The following is a 12,079-nucleotide window of genomic DNA, read 5'->3' as shown; positions in this document are numbered from 1 at the left end:
AAATACAGCAGCAGCACAATGTGACCTTAGCTGTTTGTGGGTTTGGTTTTTTTAAGGAATCCATTCATAGTGTAGAAGCTTCATTGAACCCAACTTGAATCGTATTTGTATTCTGTAAATGGATATGATAGGAGCTCAGTTGACAATACAGCAGCTGAGACGTATGTTATTTACTCTGCTGTGCAAACTCCATCAGAATTGTAATGGGCTGAGAAGCGAAAAGTGCAGACTCAGTGGTAGGATTTGCCTCAGTGACATTGCATCAATCTTCCTCAGTGCCCAAAGGCATTCCTCAATGTACAGTGCTTTCATGTGTGCAGCCAAACTTTGCATGCCGTCCATTTGAAAACACTATTTAGAGCACAGCTTAGTCTTTGCACACAGATTAAAAAGGATTCTGACAATTACATGTTTAATTATCTCCAAATTTAAAAAAATTGTTTGAGGCGAGTATGGTTGCATATACTTTGAGCTAGGAGAAAGACTTATCCTTGTATCCATGGAGAGCAAAGATGGCACCCAACCAAAATCTACCTATTTAGTGGCTCAAGGAGCTCTACTCTCTTGACTGAAAAACACATGATCTGCTTTCATAACTGTGTTTGCCAGAAGCCTGCACTTGTCACATAATAAATTTGCCAGGCTAAGAAGCTTTTAGGGTCAAATCCTGGCCCCACTGAAGTTAATGGTAAAACTCCCACTTATTTCTATGAGACACGGATTTGACTCCTACTCATCATGACAAAAACAACATATGCTGACTCAGGAAGAGGACTCCAATGGACTCAGACTAGGAAACTTGAAGATCTAGAGTTTGCAGATGACTTAGCCCCACTTGCAGACAAATTAGAGCATATGCAAGAGAAGACAGATGCCCTATGGGAAACAGCTGAGCGAGTGGGCCTCAAGATTAGTCAAGAGAAGACCAAGGTGATGCGCATTAACAACAGACAGGAAGGTGAAATTACAACTGAAGGAAAAACAGTGCAATAGGTAGATCAGTTTGTATACTTGGGGAGTGTTCTCAGCAAGAATGGGGGAGCTGAAGGGTATGTCTAGACTACATGGCTCCGTCGACGCCATGAAAACGGCCGCCGCGCTGTGCCGATCAGCTGCTTAGCAGCACAGCGGGGCAGTCAGGACGCACCGCGGTCGACAAGGGAAGCCTTTGTCAACTTCTCTGATTCACGAGGCATACCGGAGCGGTCAACAAAGGCTTCCCTTGTCGACTGCGGCGCGTCCTGATTGCCCCGCTGTGCCGCCAAACAGCTGATTGGCACAGCGCGGCGGCCGTTTTCATGTAAATGAAGTGGTGATTATTTAAATTGCTGCTTCATTTTCCTATGTCTAGTAAACTCATCTACATGGCTCCATCAACGGAGCTATGTAGTCTAGACATACCCAAAGAGGACATCAGTGCAAGAATAAGAAAGGCGCAACAAGCTTTTGCCATACTACCAGTACAACAAGCTTTTGTACCAGTCTGGGGTACAAGAGCCATTTCAATAAGAACTAAACTACGTATTTTCAATTCCAATGTGAAATCAGTGCTTCTGTATGGCTTGGAGGTGTGGCACGTTGTCCAGAGCAACACTAAAAGAATTCAGACGTTTGTCAATAAATGACAATAAATGTCAATAAAGGATAGAGTGCTAAATGAAACTTTGGGGTATGTCTACACTACAAAGTTAATTTAATTCGAACTAATGGCTGTTAGTTCGAATTAACTTTAATAGCGGCTATACATACAAACCACTACCGGTAGTTCAAATTTAAATCGAACTAGTGGTGCGCTTAATTTGAACTAGGTAAACCTCATTCTACGAGGAGTAACACTTAGTTCGAATTAAGTAGTTCGAATTAAGGGCTGTGTAGCCACTTAATTCAAACTAGTTGGAGGCTAGCCCTTCCCAGCTTGCCCTGGTGGCCACTCTGGGCCAAACCAGGGAAACTTTTCTGCCCCCCTCCCCTCCTGGCCCTGGAGCCCTTAAAGGGGCACGGTCTGGCTACAGTGCTTGTGCCAGTTGCAAGCCTGCCAGCACCCATCCAGCAGACCCTGCACCTGGCATGGCATGAGCCAGTCACCCGCTGCCAACCAGTCCTCTGCCTCTTCCCAGGACCAGGCTGGCGGCTCCCAGGAGCCTGCCCAGAGCCACAAGAGGCGGGTGCCCGCCTGGTCTAGTGCGGAGATTATGGACCTCATCGAGGTTTGGGGAGAGGCCTCCAGCGTCCATGATCTCTGCACTAGGCACAGGACTGGGGTGGCTCTGCCAGCTCCTCGGGGTGGAAGCTCTCCTGCAGGGCCTCCTGGATCCTGACAGCCCCCCGATTGACCCTCCCGGATGGCAGCCTGTGGCAATTGCAGCTGGGCTGATGTCCGAGTGCTGTGATGTGCCTAGTGTGGGCACTCAGGGCACTCCAAGTCAGGACTGCTTTGCTGTCCCTCATGGAGGTAGGCAAGCAAGCGGGGAACCCTGAGAACTGTCTGTCCGGAGTGGGGGTCGGGTCCCTTTAAGCACAGCCCTCGGCTAGCCTGAGGCAACAGCTCCATACTTTAAGTCCTAACCTGATGCCCTGCCGGCACTGGTTCCGGCCAGCCTTAACTTCAGTTCAGGGTCCACTCAATGTGGACATGCTATTTCGAATTAGCAAAACTCTAATTCGAATTAGTTTTTGGGTCTAGATGCACTAATTCGAATTAACTTAGTTCAAATTAACTAATTTGAATTAAGTTAGTTCGATAGTGCTGTAGTGTAGACACACCCTTGTGGACCAGAACAAATCAGAAACCAATGGACGTCCAGATTAAGAAAAGAAAATAGCGATGGGCAGGCCACATTCTGCGTAAGGACTGTGAGGCATGTATCACAAGACAAGTGTTAGCATGGAATCCAAACGGAAAGAGGAAAAGGGGACGTCCCAAACAAACATGGCGATGAAGCTGCCTGGATGAAGTAAAAGCAGCTGGCTTAACATGGGATCAAATCAAGACTATCGCTAACCAAGAGATGGAGAATGATAGTGGAGGCCCTATGCTCCATTAAGAGCCCAAAGGACTAATAGATATCGATAGATCATGACAAAAAAAGTGGAAAACACATTGGAAATTAAGAACAAGGATTAAAAAAATTGTGATGGGCAAGAGCTCAGTTTTAGGAGATGATGCCATTTTGGATGAGATGTTTCTTCTAGAAAAAAAATAACAAAAAAGCTGTACTAAATAAGGCTGGTATCCTTAAATTCCATGCTAGCTCTGCATTTTAAAATTGCTATTCTGCCTGATCAAGTGGAATCAGAAGGTCCTTAGAAATTCTCTAGTAGTCGGTTCACTGAGATTTGAGGCATCTGGACCCTGGAGTAAAGACTGAATTTATCTTGGCTAGAAGAATTCTCACCATGCGGGATTTTACTTTAACAGCTCTGAAGACTATTCTAGTGATGTGAAACGGTAAAATTACTAAAAGACGATCTTCCTGCTTTCAGAATCAAGTACAAGCCTGAAGTTAAAGAGAATTGAATCAGAATCTTTTTTTAAATTATACTCCTGGGCTGGTGAAGAGGAAAGGTTTACTGATGTGAAAAAACTACTCCATGAGTCTGATGAGCATTTCCTTGATGATCCTATCCCCTGCTCTTTAAAGTGTTGAGGGTGCTAAATAGGTTAATACTTAGGGAATCGAAGCAAACTCAGGACAAAATTCAGGGGCAGGGATGGGAAACCTTTTTTGGTCTGGGGGCCGCCGACCTACAGAAAAATCAGTCGGGGCCACACACAACTGAGAAGCAGCAAAAAAAGGAAAACTTCCTCACTGATGTGGCCCCTAACCTAGGAGAAAGACACTTCCCACATTCCCCTCACTCACCAAAGCCTAGCAGGGCCCAGCCTAGTAGATTTTGTGTGCTCCAGCCCCATGGTAGGACAGCAAGGGGGCTGGAACAGCAGCGTGGGCTCCCCAATGCTGGGAGTGGCTCTGAGACTTGGGGAGGCCACATCAGCTTCTGGGCCTGAGATTCGCCAACCCTGATGTAGGGGGTACCTGAAGGGAGCAAAGGAGACGCTATAGGCAGACTTTGTCTATGTCGACACTTGCACATAATCGGCGAAACTTTTGTTGTTCACGGGAGCTCTGCCCACCATGACTGACAACGTATTGCCACAGCAAGTGAAAGTGTGAATGCTGCTTTGTTGACAGGAGTGCTCTACTGCAGACAAAGCAAAACCCCCTTGTTGGGGGGTGGAAGCATTTTGTTGACAAAATAGTGCCAACAAACAGCCTTCTCATGTGCCGACTTTGAGCAACAGGTCTGCATTGACACAGCCTTGTTGCTAAAAGTTGCACAGAGTGGATACACTCTTTGTAGTGCTGGGCGTTGTGGTGTCTGTACACGCTCAAGTAACTACAGTGTCAAGCTACACTAAGAGTATTTCCTTCGATTTATTCTTCCAGTATTGAAACGGCCAGCCACTACCAGTTTAAAGGAAGCCCTTGCCATTCGCAGAGGATATGTTCCTCACACCACTGTGAATGGCAACATCTGTGAATCGTAGGAGTAGGGGGAAATGAGACAAGTGTTCCATTACCCCCTGGCAGCCTTGGGAGGGGGCTGACTGCTGTCCCCCCCAGGACTGCATCCCCCCCCCCATACTGGGGAACGGGGTGCAATGGGAGGGGAGATGGCAGGGCGGTGGCAGGAAGGGGCGGGTCTCCTGTATTCTACGTTTCAAGTCACGATATTGAGGACTAGTCTCCTGAGAGTTCCTTAATAAATTGCAATAACTGACTGGCGGGAAGGTTGGAGTGACATCCATGCCTGCGATGGCATTCATCCCCTCCCTGGAGACTGTTAAATCATCCCTACCAGAGACGACTTTTCCCCGGAGCTCAGAAAAAAGGCTCCACTCCAATGAGCACATTTTTTTTCTTTTAGCCTTTGGAAGGGATTAGATTGCACGTAATGGGAAGTATTTGCAAAATAATTTCCCAGGGGAAGACACCCTGATTGCTGTACAGGGGCCGCGACCCCCCCACACTTCAGTTTAGCACATTGAACCCTGTGCTGTACTATCAGCACATACAGGATAGTTGTTCAGGGACAAAATGGAAAAGAAAATTCTCAGCAGAGTAGATCTTACTATACGTTTCCCTCCCCCTTATTTTCTTAGCTGCAGTTAGTTATAACTTATGGGAGAGCAGTGTTGCTTAATTTCCCAAACCCTCACCTCTTCTCCCAGCATGCCGGCATACTCCTGGGCCACATAATTTATCTCAAGCTCCAGGTAAAGAAGGATTAAACTAAACCCTTTGTCAACCTAATGCTGAACTAAAGCATGTTGGGAAGGAGAATGTCTCCCTCAGTCTGCAGGCTGCCTTATCCTGGAAGCAATCAGAGACCAAAGGCCTGGGATTACCATGGAGACTTCCCCATGGTTATGCCATCCGCTATACATTTGTCAATCGAGCCCTCATTTTATTTCCTTTAGATCATACGTGCCAAACAAAATACTGATGATGGACAGTTCTAGGACGTAACCGACCAACATGGCTCTTCATGGGGGGTGGATATGAGAGACGGGGGGAGGAAATGCCTGGCCCTGTCCACACTCCACCCCCAGAATGCCCCCCGCTTCAGCACAGCTCCCAGGCTTCTGGCTGGGCCCACCTTCCCTTTGTTCCACGGTTGAGGACACCCCTGTGTGGGACTGGAGACTTAGTCCTGTGGTGGAAGGGGGGGCAATTAGCTCCTGTGGGGAGCGGGGCCTTAGGCAGATGGGGTGGGGCTGGGTAATTGCCTCCCCCAGCCCTATGTTCACCCACCACTCATGTAGCTTTTGTTCTTTCCTGAGGAGGAAGGGATTCGAAGCTCAGAAGCACGGTGCACCAGGTGTGAATATGTCCTTCCGCTCTGCTTGCTTTTAAATGCAGAAGGGATGTTTAAATGGCTCTCTTCGTTAGAGCAAGCTCACAGCATTCTGAATAAGAGAGAGACGATTCCGTTTTAATAGACAATGCTGGAGCTTACAAGTGAAATCACAAGGCATAGATGGTGTTTTCCTTTAGATCCTGTCTTGACAAATCTTGAATTCTATTCTAGCTTTCCTGGAAGAATTGCTAGGTTGGAGTCAGGCGGGCAGGGGGAGGGAAGGATCGCTAAGGCCAAGTCTACGCACAGCGTTATTTTGGAATAACTGACATTATTCCAGAATAACATAGTCCGCAACTACACAACAAGCAGTTATTTCGACATAATATCAAACTGGAGGACTTCTTACTCTGACTCCTGTCACCCTCATGTTACGAGGAGTAAGGGAAGTGGAAGAAAGAGTGCTCCGACTTGGACTTCCTGCTGTGTAGACAACACCAAAAGCCGAAAGAAGCTATTTCGAGACTGTATAGATGTGTCATCTAGAGGAGGGGTGGCCAACCCACTCTGGGCAAAGACCCAAGATAGCAGTGGATCCAGCGTGAAGAGCAAAACAGCTGTCGAGCAAAAAAAAAAAAAAAAAGGAACTGCCCCTAGTTGCATTTGGTCAGGCAAAAACAAAAAAAGCCCCTTTTTGACAACATTGGGCTTCCACCAATTGATCTAGGTCAAAGGATTGGTTGAACTAGACAAATATCTAGACAAAGATTTCTTTTTATTCATACAGGTACTGACAGGTGATCCTGACTGGTTTGGCTCTCTGCCTTGGAGCTGCTCCCCGGGAGCCTCCTGCTTGCTGTGCAGGGTAGGGGAGGCAAAAGGGAGAGGCGCTGATGTCAGGGTGTCCCCTCCCCCCACCCTTGTACCTCATCTCCACAGGGTCAGGGGGTCACAACCGGGCTTGGGATAGAGGGAGCTTGCCCGGCAGCTACTCCTATCTCTGAACATGCTCAGCATATTTAACGGGGCAATGTAAATCTCTGTCAATCTGTGTGTGTGTCTGTCACTGACACAAACACACGCTCTCACATTCACCTTCCAACCCAACACATACTTGTGTTCTTACTTTTGTGACTTCTTTTACTTCTTTTCAAAGTGTGTTTGTTTATGTTTCCGACTGCTCTATGCATCTCATAATTTTTATTTCTCTCTTATGCTTAAATGTAATTCTTTGAGTCGGGAGTTTTAAATGCCTAGTCTGTTGTGTCTGGAGTAATTGTCCTTATGTATATAATTTCTATTTCTATATCCCGGTGTTTGGTTTCTACAGGGGTGCACATCTGCACATTCCCTCGATATTGATGCCGTCTGGTGAAAGTGAGTGAGGACTGGGGAGGAGGAGGATGGAGTGAGCAGGGTGGGGCCTCAGAGAAGGGGTGGGGCAAGGGCAGAGCTTCAAAGAAGAGGTGGGGCAAGAAAATTTGCATTTAAAGTAGATCCTGGATTGTTCTTAAATCCAAAAAGTGATCTTGTGCTTAAAAAGGTTGGAGACCACCATCCTATGGGTGAAGCGAAGGAGATAGAGCTAACAGATCCAAATTGTAGCATTGATAAATTGCGTAGCCAAATGCTCATCCACGCTCTCATTTGTTATGAAATAAATTCACTATAACCAATATCAGTTAGGTTTATTGTTAGAAGTCAATAATACTATCATACAGGAAGAACGTCTCCAACCTCCAGGAAGCCCTCACATGCAGTGTTGTTGAATTCACTTTACAAAAGGCTGGTTTCCAAAGTTACCCCCCTAAAGCTATCCATTTTATGCCCAGCTCATTTACAGTAAAAAAGAAATGGCGATTAAATCTAATTTGAGATATGCACAGTCAGTCTTCTATCTTGTTTTTCTGCTTCTAGAGTGTCCTGAGAATCTCTTAGTTCTGAACACACACATTCCAGGTACAAAGGGGCACGTAGGTACTCGCCAGATTTGCATTGGTGTAGAACAGTCATCTCTCTGGTTCTTTCTCTTCAAGACTTTCCAAGACTGGTCTGTCAGACAAATACCCCACCTGTTATGATGGTGAAATACCCGTGTGCCCTGATCCTGGCCAGAGAGCAGTTTTTCCCTTTGGGCCTTGCCCTCCCTTTGAGCGACTGTTGTTTAATGGTCTTCAGACCTCCTGCAAAAGAATGGAGGGGACATTCAGAAGAAGAAGCCGCCACCTAGCCTACGGTTTGGGGGCCATGTCTCACAAAGAGCCTCTTAACCATTAGTGTTCCTTTTAATCACTAGGGCTGTGTCTAGACTACACCTCTCTGTAGACAGAGAGATGTAGATTAGGCACGTCGAAATTGCTAATGAAGCAGGGATTTAAATATCTTACGCTTCATTAGCATAAACATGGCTGCCGTTTTTTTCCGAAACGGAGCTTTTTCTAAAAAAACCCGGCAGTCTAGATGCGGCTCTGTCGAAAAAAAACCAAAAAAACCCTTTTTCGAAAGATCCTGTGTTCCTCCAAAAATGAGGTTTATAGGATCTTTCGAAAAAGGGTTTATTTTTTGACAGATCCGCGTCTAGACTGCTGGGATGTTTTTCGAAAAAGCTCTGTTTCGGAAAAAAGTGGCGGCCATGTTTATGCTAATGAAGCTCAGGATATTTAAATCCCTGCTTCATTAGCAATTTCGACATGCCTAATCTACATCTCTCTGTTGACAGAGAGGTGTAGTCTAGGTGGGCAGCGGCTGGTCTGCTGCTCTGGGATTTGCTGATGGGCAGAGCAGTGGAAGAGGCAACAACAGGTGAAAGGGGGCAGGGCCATCCTTAGGCATATGCAGAATGTGCAGATGCCCCAAATTTGGTAGTGCTCTATGCTGTGCATGCCTACCACTGGTCACAGGCAGTGCCAGCTCCGGCTGCCCCCACTTCCTGGCCCGCCCGCTCTTGTTCTGCTTCCTGGCCCTGCTGGCACAATCCCCTTGCCCTTCCCCCCTGCTTTGATGCCTCCCATCCCCAGTAACCCCAATTCCCTGGCCTCACACCTCCTGCTCTGCCTCCTGGCCCCGGAAGCCCAAATCTCAAGCCCCCTGCTCCAACTCTCAGCGTCTGTGGCCCCCAATCTCTCACCCCCTGCTCCACCTCCCTGCCCGCAGCTCTGTCAGGCTGCACCACTCCCCTTTCTGCCTGTCCCCCCACCCGCCTCCCTCCCTGTTCCTGCCCACCCTGAGCGCAGGTCCCCCCCACCAGAATTCATAAGGATGACCATAGAAGGGGGAATGAAGAAGCTTCTTCTGTCTTCTTCTCCCCAAGTCCTTGTACCCCAAAGATTATGCAGTTTTCTTCCACCAGCTCTAGAGGCTTTAATAGGTCTTTTCTGTCTCTAGTGCAGTGTGCAGTGATTTGCATCAACCGCTTCCACCTTCTGTTTTCCCATAAGCTTTGTTTTGAAATTTCGGTCTGGAAAGATTCAATCCCCAGACTCTGTATTTATTTATTTATTTATTTATTTATGAAAGCTGCTTCGCCGAGTAAGCACAGATCTGAGCACCAGGTACAATGACATGTGTACGGTTTTCCACTGTCTCGCAGCAGGGTTGTCGGGAGGGTCAAGGCTGCACCGCAGAACCGACACGCTTCACGCTGGGTTTGCAAAGCAAAGGAAATCCCCTAATCAGGGTTTGGCTTTATCTGCAGCCTCAGGGGGGCTCGGATTAACATCATCACAATCGAAAAATCTCCAAGATGTATTGTGTCTTGCTTGCTTGCTCTTAACCAAGACCCAAACATCATCACATACAGTCACACAAACTTTGTAATTATCCAGCAGGCTATTTTGGCTCCTGCCTCCCCAGCCCAAGATGCCAAGGTTTCCTCCCTCACTGACTAGCCAGAGTCACTTTTTAAGTCTCCTTAATTGGCTTGTTGGAATAGCTGGAGTTTTCTTACTCTGCCTGGCCAATTTGCTAACAAGGTTCAACTGCATCTCTTCAGCCCCTGACAGACTGGAGAGGGATTTATAAAGCTTGGCTAAGCTGATGGGCTTTTGAATTGTTCCTTACAATTCCCTTCTCCTAGTTCCCAGCGTGGCCACTGGTGGATTGTCTGTGTCCTGATGGGAGCACTAAGAACGCTGACTTCTCCTGCACTAGAAGAGTGGGCAGGTTGTCTGTCTCAAGCAGTTTCCTTCCTCCTGGAGAGCTCACATCCCCCGTAACAAAGGCTGTATACTTAAAATACCTAATAACCACCCTATCTACTGTGTTGTCTTACTAGCTATCTGTACGTATTACTGACACAGATTCACTGAAAGTAGTGGGATGTATAACACTGTTTGGGCATGTCTATGCAGCAGGGCTAAAGCTGAAATAAACTACACAGTTTGAGCTACGTCAATTGTGTAGCTTAAGTCGAAATAGCTCCTTTCGGCTTTTGGCACTGTCTACACAGCAGGAAGTCCGAGTCGGAGCACTCTTTCTTCCACTTCCCTTACTCCTCGTAAAATGAGAGTGACAGGAGTCTGAGTAAGAAGTCCTCCAACTCGACATTATTTTGACATGATGTCGAAATAACTGATTGTAGTTTAGATATGGACTGTGTTATTTTGGAATAACGTTAGTTATTCCGAAATAACACTGCCTTGTAGACATACCCTTACAGTGATGTTAGTTGGCTTTGTGGTTAATCTTATTTCTCTTAGCATGTCTCTGCCTTTGATTGTGCTTTGATTTGATCACTTGAGTGTAGTAATATCAATCTCCAGGAGGCATTCTTCTGCCACCATTAATATTATTGCATAAAAATGAGCAAAAAAAGTGAAGACTTGATCCCAGAGTTTTTCGTAGTTACAGATTCTTTAGAAGAGTTTTTGCCTTTTGTTTCTGGCAGTTCAGAATGCATTTAATCATTGGTTAACGTGACGAAATCCTGGCTCACAGGGCCCAGCGTGTGTCACAGGTCTATTTCATGAACCCTGTAGAACTCTATTTGATAACACTCCCTCTAAAATAAAACTGCTGACCCGTGGCACCATATTGCAGTACATGAATATACAGAGATAATTGCCCTCAGACTGAGACCACCTCTTCATGTCAGCCAGCACACTTGGCGCTCAAAGGAAGAGGCTGGAGTGCACATGGGGATACATGGCAGGAGGGCTAGGGAGTTCAAAATAAAGCTTCAATAGACACAGGGTAATCACTGGTCAGCTTAATCATGTCAGGAGATGCTTTCATGGTTGCGGCTACTTCACGCTCAGTGGAGAAACACTGAAAGTCGTCTTCTACAACATGCTCAGAGAGGGGAATACTCCCTACAATACCCTTGCAAGAACTACATTCGGCCTGGTGGGCCCAATTAGCTAATTCAACTGCAGCTGGGAGAGATGTAAGCTGTGTGGAGGGAGCTAATTAGAGGGAAACTTGCCTGAGAGGGAACAGGCTTCTGTCAAGCCAGGAGGCTGTGGTAATCCTTACTGTGGCCGGAGAGAAGTATGGTAGGAAGGAGTCTGAGGTGAGAGTGGCAAGGCTGGTGTAGACACAGACCTTAACTGCTCCCTAGATCTGGACTAGAACCCAAAGTAGAGGGTGAGTCTGGGCTCCCCTCCCAGCCATTGCGGAGTGGCATTGCAGGGGACAGTGAACAGCAAGGTTGTCCAGGCGAGGCTTAGTCAGGGCAGCAGGTGTGGAAACTGACCCCACTGTTAGAGAAAGAATTTGAGAGTCTCCTGAAAGGGGGAAATCATTGTGTGACCTGGCTGGAGGGCTGAGCCACAAAGCCGCCATACTGTGACGCTGAGAGTAGCATGAGGCAAGAGAAGAAAGGGGCACTGAACTGTGGGGGGAGCTAACTGCCAGAAAGAGGCACTGTGACAGCCTCCATGCAAAACGTCACCACATGAGAGGAACACAGGTGCAAATCATAAATGACATAACACACTCAAGATTTTCAAGTATGTTCAGATTCAGGGAAACAAGAGTGGCTGGATACCAAGCCTCCGGTTTCTCCTCTTCTCAGGCTCCCAATTCAACCTTGCTGCCAGGGAAACTGCTTGCTGATGTAGCCCAAACCCAAGCAATTTCAGCAGTGGAGTAGGCTGAAAACGCCTTACAAAGAGTCAGTTCTCATCACAGCAGGGGCAACCTGGATTTCCTAGTCTGCTACATAGAAGAGATGATATTTTTTAAACTAGAGCTGAGGAGGGGGGAAAAAAGAGGGGGG

The 12,079-nt window shown here is 47.0% G+C and overlaps 1 protein-coding gene and 1 long non-coding RNA gene across 4 annotated transcripts in view; one reads left to right on the top strand and one right to left on the bottom strand.

Moving 5' to 3' along the window:
- The window catches only part of TAFA1 (TAFA chemokine like family member 1), a 403,741-nt gene that overhangs the window by 207,644 nt on the left and 184,018 nt on the right, over window positions 1-12,079 (top strand). The gene's annotated exons all lie outside the window — the stretch shown is intronic.
- LOC142830907 (uncharacterized) overlaps window positions 7,873-12,079 on the bottom strand; it is a 41,091-nt gene continuing 36,884 nt past the window's right edge. For all 3 annotated transcript variants that reach the window (XR_012906440.2, XR_012906441.2, XR_012906442.2), the window contains one exon: window positions 7,873-8,045. This is a non-coding gene — a long non-coding RNA (uncharacterized LOC142830907). The remainder of the gene's footprint in view (window positions 8,046-12,079) is intronic.

This window comes from Pelodiscus sinensis, chromosome 11, assembly GCF_052426305.1.
Source record: "Pelodiscus sinensis isolate ZL-2025 chromosome 11, ASM5242630v1, whole genome shotgun sequence".
NCBI classification, from domain to species: Eukaryota; Metazoa; Chordata; order Testudines; family Trionychidae; genus Pelodiscus; species Pelodiscus sinensis.
This window is presented reverse-complemented; position numbering and strand designations above follow the sequence as displayed.